Source organism: Anabrus simplex, chromosome 1, assembly GCF_040414725.1.
Source record: "Anabrus simplex isolate iqAnaSimp1 chromosome 1, ASM4041472v1, whole genome shotgun sequence".
In the NCBI taxonomy this organism is placed as follows: Eukaryota; Metazoa; Arthropoda; class Insecta; order Orthoptera; family Tettigoniidae; genus Anabrus; species Anabrus simplex.
Window position 1 is genome coordinate 1392198581 of NC_090265.1, and position 9793 is coordinate 1392208373.

Genomic DNA, 9793 nt, shown 5'->3' on the forward strand with positions numbered 1-9793 from the left:
TGTAAAGCACGTGGAATTTGCCACCGCCACAAAGAGGGCAGCACGTTGATTAAAGATGGCGGTTGATAGCTGTCAAAAAAAAGCATGTTGATTTGTTTCCAAACAAGAGCACGTGGAATTTGCCGCCACCACATAGAGGGCAGCACTGTTCTCTCTGGATTAAAGATGGCGGATGACAGCTGTCAAAGGTAAGTAGCTAAAGAGGGGGCAGCACGGTGATTAAAGATGGCGGTTGAAAGCTGTCAAAAAAAGCATGTTGATTTGTTTCCAAACAAGAGCACGTGGAATTTGCCGCCACCACATAGAGGGCAGCAATTGTTCTCTCTGGATTAAAGATGGCTTATGACAGCTGTCAGAAAAGCATATAGGTTTGTAAAGCACGTGGAATTTACCGCCGCCACATAGAGGGCAGCACGTTGATTAAAGATGGCTGCTGTCAAAAAAGCATTTTTCAAATTATCCGCCACCACAAAGAGGGCAGCACTGCGCTCTATAGATTAAAGATGGCTGGTGACAGCTGCACGTGGCTTTGTTTATCTCACGCTAGTGAGGTTAAGTTGGTAGCACTAAGGTTTAGGCCCGCCAAAATGGCAGCACTGCCGATGACAGGTGACGAATTTACATCTACTACGATAAAGAGGGCAGCACAGTGCTCTGTAGTTTAAAGATGGCGGATTACAGCTGTCAAAAAAGCACGTGGCTGTCAAAAAGCACGTGGCTTTGTTTACCACGCGCTAGTTAGGTTAAGTTGATAACACTAAGGTTTAGGCCCGTCAAGATGGCAGTACTGAGGTTAGTGATGCGTTGTTGTCTGTCAAAAACACGTGGCTGTCAAAAAACACGTGGCTTTGTTTACCTCGCACTAGTTAGGTTAAGTTGGCACTACAGAGGTTTAGGCCCGTCAAGATAGCAGTACTGAGGTTAGCGATGCGTTGTTGTCTGTCAAAAAGCACGTGGCTGTCAGAAAAACACGTGGCTTTGTTTACCTCACGCTAGTTAGGTTAAGTTGGCACTACTGAGGTTTAGGCCCGTTAAGATGGCAGCAGTGAGGTTAGCGATGCGTTGTTGTCGATGACAGCTGTCAAAAAGCACGTGGCTTTGTTTACAAATTCAAATCTCGCGCCAAAATTCAAATTTCCCGCCAAAAATTCAAATTTCCCGCCAGAATTCAAATTTCCCGCCAGAATTCAAATTCCCGCGGGAGGAGGCGCCCGAACCATCCAATTATACTACTATTTACCTTAAAATGAAATGAATGAAGTTGACTTTAACAGGGGTTAACAAGTACCCATTCTACGTTATAAACAAAAAGGTACTGGCCGAAAATCAAAATGTTAGGAGGCGAACACCTGCGCACCTTGAAATTCAGATGAAAATACTTATAACCCTATGTGGGCTTATGACCAGACATTGCAGAGGCTAAGCCTATACTACGGAGGTGACTAGATGAAAAGAAACTTTAAATTTATAAAATTACGAGATCAGTTCAAGTTTTATGAAAGCATAGTCACCTCAATACCAAGTTGAAGGGGAAATGCAAGAGAGTACTACTCTTTAATCCCTTAGTTAGACTAGAGTCTTCAGACTTATTTGAAATTTACATTTACCTTGAGAAAATTAAATGTTATATTATTAAGATTTGAAACTCTCCTCTCGATCTATCTTTGTGCGACTATTACATATTTACAAATTATCTGCCATTTTCTTGAGCTGATGGGCCTTGTGCAGATGGACGAGGCAGCCCTTGCCTCCTCTGTGAGCACACTCGGAAACTCTAGACTGGAGCGATCACTAAGACAACGTGGTCCGAACCGCCTCAGCTGTTATAGCGGAGAGGAAGATTCCAGATACATCTAGGCCAAGGCCCTGACACACGCACAATTCTTATTGGTTAACTTAATAAATATGAAACATTTTCTTATTGGTTGAAATATTAAGTTGGCGGGAAGAGGTAGAGATGTTGATAACCTTAGAACACCAAAAATGTTTACAACCAATTCAGTTTTACCAACTAATGAATAACAAAAATACTGTATGTGTGCTGTACTTGTCCGTCCTCTCATGAAAGGGAGCACCTAAGTTGACAGTAAGATCCTCTGTCGAAAAACGTCCAAACTTCTACCAGTTTGACGACCAAGTTTTAGATGGTCTCCTCAAAGGCGCTTAATTTAAATCCACGTGGCGGGTGTACCTCCGGTACAGACATCCACCCCCAAAAGTCTTTCCACCTTTGGCAGAATGTTGAAATATTACTTTTTAGAAGGAAGCGGCCGTGGCCTTAATTAAGATACAGCTCCAGCATTTGCCTGGTGTGAAAATGGGAAACCACGGAAAACCATCTTCAGGGCTGCCGACAGTGGGATTTGAACCCACTATATCCCGGATGCAAGCTCACAGCCGCGAGCCCCTAACCGCATGGCCAACTCGCCAGGTAACAACAATCCTAGTCCTAGAGCTAGGTAAATTAAACATACACACGTAAAATTCCCCGTCTGGCAGATAATCGAACCCGACTGTATTCATAGCTCTGTATCTCTTTCTCTCGATTTTAGATATGTTACGTAGTATTAAATGGACAGAAGAAAATCCAGTCTTTGCAGTGTGGCATTCGCAGTGTGACGTGTTTGAATCTATTCTCGTTAATTGTTCGCAATCATTGTAGTTTGCTTGTGTATCTGTGTGGAAGTAGTGCGTTAATACGATAAATTCAAAACCACATGCTTATATTCTGTGTGGAGTAATTCTCCTTTATTATTGGACCATCAGCCGAAAATCCGTATTTCCTCACTAATTACCATAGTGTAGACTGATCTTCAATCCCGTGCATTGCTTTGCCAAGAGCTAACTTGGGAATACTGTGGTGGGTTATAAGGGTTCTTAAAACTGAAGTCAATACTCGGAGATGTAGCGTGTTTTACTACCCTCTAGATATATTAAATTGCTATTTTCTGTTATTTATAAGTTCACTCGCGTTTGAGTTTTCCACTCGATGCAGTTTTCGTTCACTCATCCAGTCACTCACACTCACTCACAAACACACACACACTCGGTGGCGTAACGAACATCTCTTCCCCAACACGACCTCCACAGCGTAATGTCGAACCAGAACAGTTCACTTCACCATTAACCGGCCTTGTTGAATTGACAGTAACAGTCTAAAACGGATTCACTCCAATGAATGACTCGTTACAGGTTTTATCGAACGTCTCGTAACTGCTTAGGTTTCCTCAGGATTGATTCACTGTTCACTTACTAGTTCGCGTTATCTTGCGTGCGCCAACTGCGCTCTTTATATAGGCCTGCTGAATATTCAAGTAACGTGCACTTACATAGCATTCAAGGTGCCTGCTAAATTGCTAATCACTTCGATCTTTTTCTAAGAGCATTCTTTTCGTGAGCCTCGTCGTTGATGGGAAATTTTTGGTGATGGTTAAAGAGTGATTGAATCAATGTGTGAGTGGATGAATGAATAGGCGAGTTAAAGCCCATCAAAATAACTTTATGGATGAATGATTGCGAGTTCGTATTGGATAAAAGAGTTAATGGGTGAATGATTCAGAGGTCTGGTATGAATTTATAAATGAATGAACGAATGAATGAATAAATTAATAAATTAATAGCAGATTTGTTGATGGATGATTGTGTGGTTGAATGGAGAATTCAATACTTATTTTAGGGTATATGGGTTTTAATTTACCTTATGTTTGGGATCAAGTGCAACGGGTGGAAATGTGGGAGGATTTATTGTATCGGTTGGGTTACGGTTGCGAACTGCATAAGGGTTTCTAATCTATTGAATTGAAAATTAGTGTTAAGACCGCTGTGTGTATTTTGAAATGGAAGTTATAAGGACTGATTTGTAGTGGCTTGAAGTTGTGTTACAACAAGGGAGTGATAGTATGGGAAGATAATCTGAGTGGTAGTGTGCAAAACACACGATGTCCTCAATGCTGAGGAGTGGGGTGGGTGGTGTCACAGTTGGGGGTTGGAGTATCTACTGTTCTAATCGGGGTTACAAGATCATCTGACGGGGGAGGACGGGCTTTGCAAAGCTATGAATAAGTAGAATGCTCTTGGCTGCAGGTGTGACACTGAGGTGGTTCCTGAATATTGGGGTAGCGCGGAATTGGAACCGTCTGGCTGCGATGATCGCAGTTAGGTTACTGGACTCAGCACTGACTTGTACTGTAGTCTTTGTATTGTAGGCAACTCTCACAACGAAGGACTTTCTTGGGGATGCTCGAGAGGGCTCCATTCGATAGTGTTGGGGAAAGATCGACACCTTTTGGACCAGAAGGTGACCAATATCCTCAGTGGTATGCGAAAGAAGCCGGATCTTGAAGGGTGCTTTTGATAAGAAATGCCTTCTGGACTGGGATATCGTCTTTGTTGAGTTATTTTACTATTTCCTCTTCAGTGATGGCCGGATCAACTCCCCGGACCACGCCGCTGAAGAGATCGTGTCTGGGTGGTGAGGTTGGAGTTTTCATGCTGGGCTGAGTGAGAGGCTGGAAGGTGTTGTTGAGCCAAATAGAGCCGAGCCTATGATTTGCGTTAGCGTAATGGCTGCATGTTACCCGCTAACTTTCATTATCACGGCATTACTAGTGTAGCGGATGTAGGAAACTTCTTCCTTTGTCGGGTTAAATCGGGAAAAGTTGGGTATGATTATCTCGAACGAGCAAAAAGATGGGATCGAGTCAGCCAGAAGGAAAGGGTGGTTCCCACCGAGTCTGGGTTGATGGGAGCGAACAGATGTAATAGGGCGGTGTATTGGGAGGGGGTTTATATATTCGGAATTTTCGGGGCGAGGGGCTGGGGGTGGAGGTTTTTGAAGGTCGTTGGTGATCGATCCATTATTGATCTTTCATCCTGAGAGTATGTGTTGATGCGGATCTATGTACAGCTAGGCACCGAGTAAAAGGTTCCGCTTCTGTTCGAGTGTATAGAGCCGTGCGTTTATGATATTTGGTATTAAAGGGCCAGTGGCAAGACGATGTGGTGGGTGTAGCTGGATTGATTGAGGTATACTGCCAATAAATGCGATGGTTGTTGCCTCGGTAGCCGATTTTTCGGAGTAACTGGAGGTACCAAAATGTGGTTGTGGTGTTGTGGTAGTGATAGTAGTTATGGAGTGGTTGTACTGTGGTGGGGATACATGATCATCAGCTGACCAGAAAATTAATGGAACTATATCCCAAAAAAGGAGGAATTAAATCCCACGAGGGCGTGTTGCTAAAACCGGATAATCGATATTCACCACGAAATAGGGCCCGAAAACTTCTCAGCTAGGTTTGGTGTGTGGACTGTAACAAAAAGACTCACAGAATGAGGGTCGAACACTGTCAAACTGCCCGGTGCCACTCTGTCCACCTGACGAGACCACTCTTCAAGAATGATAATTTCCGTGGCGGAGGAAAGTGTATGTGTACCTCTGGATGATATTGTATGATAGCTGACATCTCTGTTAGAAGTCAGAGAGAAGATCGCACTTGATGAGTTATTTTTCATCCTACAAACCACACTCCCCAATTGTAAGAAGGGTATTTTTAAACACTTACGTGTATGCGCTATGGGCAATACTCACATCACAAAATTCAAGTTTTTTGACATTTTTGGAAGAATGGTAAAATTTGAAACAGAAGTACGAATTTCTCTTTAGGCTAAATTTTATAGATAACATAGGATATCTCTGAGCGTGCGGCAGGGTTATACAACCCGAGATCGTGTAGGTGGAATGGCAGTGATTTCTAGTTGTCGTCTTACACAAACTGCTCGTCAGCATGCTGGTAGGTTAGCTGCTGTTGTAGCTGCAGGAGAAGTTCACGGAGCAAAGACAACCAGACAAAATGGTTGTAGGTTTGTGACCACTTTCATTTAGGTAAATGTGCATTTCTATCATTACTGCTGACCTCTGTGAACAAATTATATTCATAAAAATGCCGAAATATACTCAACAGGCAGTTCATATACCTTTTATTTATTAACGAAGAACATTGTAAGTAAATATCTACACAGAAAGTAAAACTGTAAATCGGAGTGATGCTTTTCTGTAGGTTTAATCCTCAGTGACTTGGAAACGGCTCAAGTTAATTCAGTAAAATTTGGACGATAAATATTACGCTAAGCACTATCAAGATAAATCAAAGAAAATGTAGAACAAATCCACAACAAAACGGTTGATCTTGATTCTTGAAAATTCTGGCTCTCTCAAACGATTCCAGATCGAACAAAACACTATGCAACTCATTTTACAATTTAAACATGAATTTCAAATTTTAACAATTAAGGGTAAGTTAATCTCCAAAATATAATTCACAATAAGCCTTTTATAAGGTTTCCCTCTTTAAGGTTTTCCGAAAATTAAAATGTTCCCATGATTATTGTGAATACCTGAGACCTCAAGAAGCTGGCCTCGTCGTAAAGTAATTTAATTACAATGAAAGACCTACTTGTTATGTTTCAAATAACAACGCCTGAAAAAATTATGAATCGTCCAGGAACGAGCAGGTGGACTGGTTGGGGCATGTTCATTCAACAGAACTGCTGGCCATGTTCCAAGAGAAGGTATGAAGCTCTAGTTCACTCAAACGTACAGGGGCTTCACTTCATTCAGAAATGTTATTTATAAACAATACATAAATCAATAACACACGCGAGCAAAATCGCAGACAGTAATATACTAACTTTCCCGTTGTTTTAATAATAGTTAACTACCAGCATTTTACTTTAAATATTATTGTAAAATTAATAAAGATCTTGACGACAAATGCATCATGATGATCAATTGATCATCGAAAGATATTGTTGTTTGGAAATTGATTGTTCTGAAAATTAATTGTTCTTCATGCCACAGATACATATTTTACATTTTGCCGCTTAATATTCAGTGGTGTTATGCAGTAGGAAGAATACTACATTCAGCGATTTCCTATTATTATTGGAATAAAGTGGTGAATGTTGGGTTCGGCATACTAATCTGTGAGCATTATTAATGTGCTATGGTACTGTAGGAAGGTCTCATTAGGCGGTGTCTGTAAAATACTACAACACACACAAACCCATATTTACAAACTGCGGTACCACCACACCAAAGCTCTCATTCAACCAGTCTAATGGTAATATTCAAACTCGCATGCATCAGCACGTAGCAGGCCCACAAGTAATTAATCCGACTCAGTGATTTAACGGAATGTGGTCTCCATCTATATAGTATCATTCATTGCATTTAGCACTAGCGCTATTGGCAATCCAACACGATTCGACACGGTACAAAGTTCCAGAATGAAGACTACACGGGAAAACGGCATGCAGTCTCAAGAAGTAAGCTATTAGGAAGTCCTTAGTTAAGAAATGGGACTTCCACCTCTGGAGAGGTATAGTCATACATACATGTATATTCATAATATACTGTTATGCATTTCAGCGTTCTGTCTCCAAGCCTCTGTGAATTTACTACAAGCTGCCACATTCCTCTATTTGTACTGTAACTACTTCTGTGGCCTCGTCTATTTCTATACCTCTTTGAATCTTTAGAAACTGAGTCTAAACACCGTTATCTTTGTCTCCCTCTACTTCTCTTACCCTTTACAACAGATTCCATTATTCTCCTAGGTAACCTATTCTCCTCAATTCGGCTCACATGATCCCACCACCAAAACCGGTTTATGGATACGGCCTCCCTCAAAGAAAGAATAAGCGCATGGTACTGGATGTTTCTCGCATTTAATGTTTTATCAGACTTAATTATTATAAAAATGTTATATTACAAGTTGTCCATAAAATTAGACAAAGTGATGTAGTGATAACGAAAGCTGATAAAGGTGGAACAGTAGTAATATTAAATGAAACCGAATACATCAATAAAACAGAAACTTTTTTCACTAACAACAAATTTAAGGTAATTGAGAAAGACCCCACCCTAAAAATTAAAAAGAATTTGAAAGGGATACTGAAGCAAAGCTCCTTCCTTTTTAACGACCAAGATATTCAAAAACTCATTAATATGAATCCAGGACTTCCTAAAGCAAGAGCTATGCCTAAATTACATAAAAAGGGTGCACCTATGAGAGCTATAATTAATTTTCGGAGAAGCCCCACATACAAAATATCCCAATTTATTCATAGGTTCTTAACTCATAACTACGTATTTTATACCAAATCTTCGATAAAAAAAACTCCAAAGAGTTCTGCATTGCTATTAAAGATTTCAAAATAACTTCATCTCATGTAACAAGTTCCTTCGACATCAAGGACATGTACACGAACATTCCTATTAAGAACACCATTGAGATTATAAAGACGAATTTATTGATTCACAATTCGTTTTGAACCACAATTTCTTCTCTTTTAATAATAAAATATATCAGAAAGATGGACTTCCAATGGGAGTTAGCTTCTGGAATTTTAGCTAACATTTACCTCGACTTTTTGGAACACACTCAGATAGTAGGTCACATTAAAAGACTCGATCTCTGGCTTCGATATGTTGATGATACCTATGCCATAATTAACAAGGAAATAAATGATAGTCACAGTATCCTTAATACTTTGAATAATTTAGACCCAAACATAAGATTTACGGCTGAAGAAGAAGAGAAAGGCATACTCAATTTTCTGGATATCCAAACAATTCGTAAAGACAACCATTTCCAATTTAAAATATACAGGAAACCCACTTTTACCCCGACTACAATCAAAAGTGATTCTTTACATCCCATCTCGCAAAAGAAATCAGCTTATTATAGTTTCGTCAACAGAGCCTTTGAAATTCCGCAAACAGAAACAGACAGAAAAAAGGAACGTTCTTTCATTCATCAACAGGCTCTACATAATGGTTTCAGTTTGAAATTCATCAATAAAATCATCACTAAATGCAAATACCAACAACAAATTAAACTTATACAGCATTCAAAAGAAAAAGGATATGTAAAATTCACCTTTAATAACCCGAAGATTTACGTAATCACCAACTTATTCAAGAAACACAATACCAAGGTAGGCTTCTCTACAAACAACAACACTAAACATAGATTCTTTAGTCATAATAAAGCTAATAAACTTAAAGATGACGAATTCCAGGAATCGGGTATTTATAAGCTGACTTGTGCTCAATGTAAAAAAACTTACGTGGGACAATCTGGAAGAAACTTCTCAATTAGATATCAAGAACACATCAATGCTGAAAGATACAAAAGATTCTCTGCCATGGGATCCCATATGAAGGAGTCCAACCACAAATTCACCAATATAAAACAGGACCTTCAAATTATCTGTATGATTAATAAAGGTAATCTTATGAAAAACCTAGAAAACATCCACATCGTTCTTGATAAATTGGAAAACGGTGAAGAGAATCTCAACGAAAACAACGAGCATAAAAACATCTTATATGAGAATATTAGCAAATACTTAGAATGGGTAGACATGAAACAGACTAGACGAACAAGAGATATAATCAAACACGACATCGCAGAAGCACAGCCCAATCTCCCTCCTCCCTCACATGTTATTTTAGATGACGATAAAACTCTACTTCCCTTCTCTCCAGAGCTTTCCATGAACTGTCAAACTGTATCACATCGTTACTTCACCAGGTCGCGCTCAAAGTCAGACCCTCTAGACAGCGCAGAATAAACATCTTTTCCAAACAAGAACGAGAGGCAAGATGACCTATTCTGATGACCTCCATTTTTATCAAAGGAGTCTCCAAAGAACTTTTATTTGTTCTTATTTTCATAATGTTTTTCTTTCCAGTTCTTTATTTATACAGCTGAAGAGGACCACTAAGTGG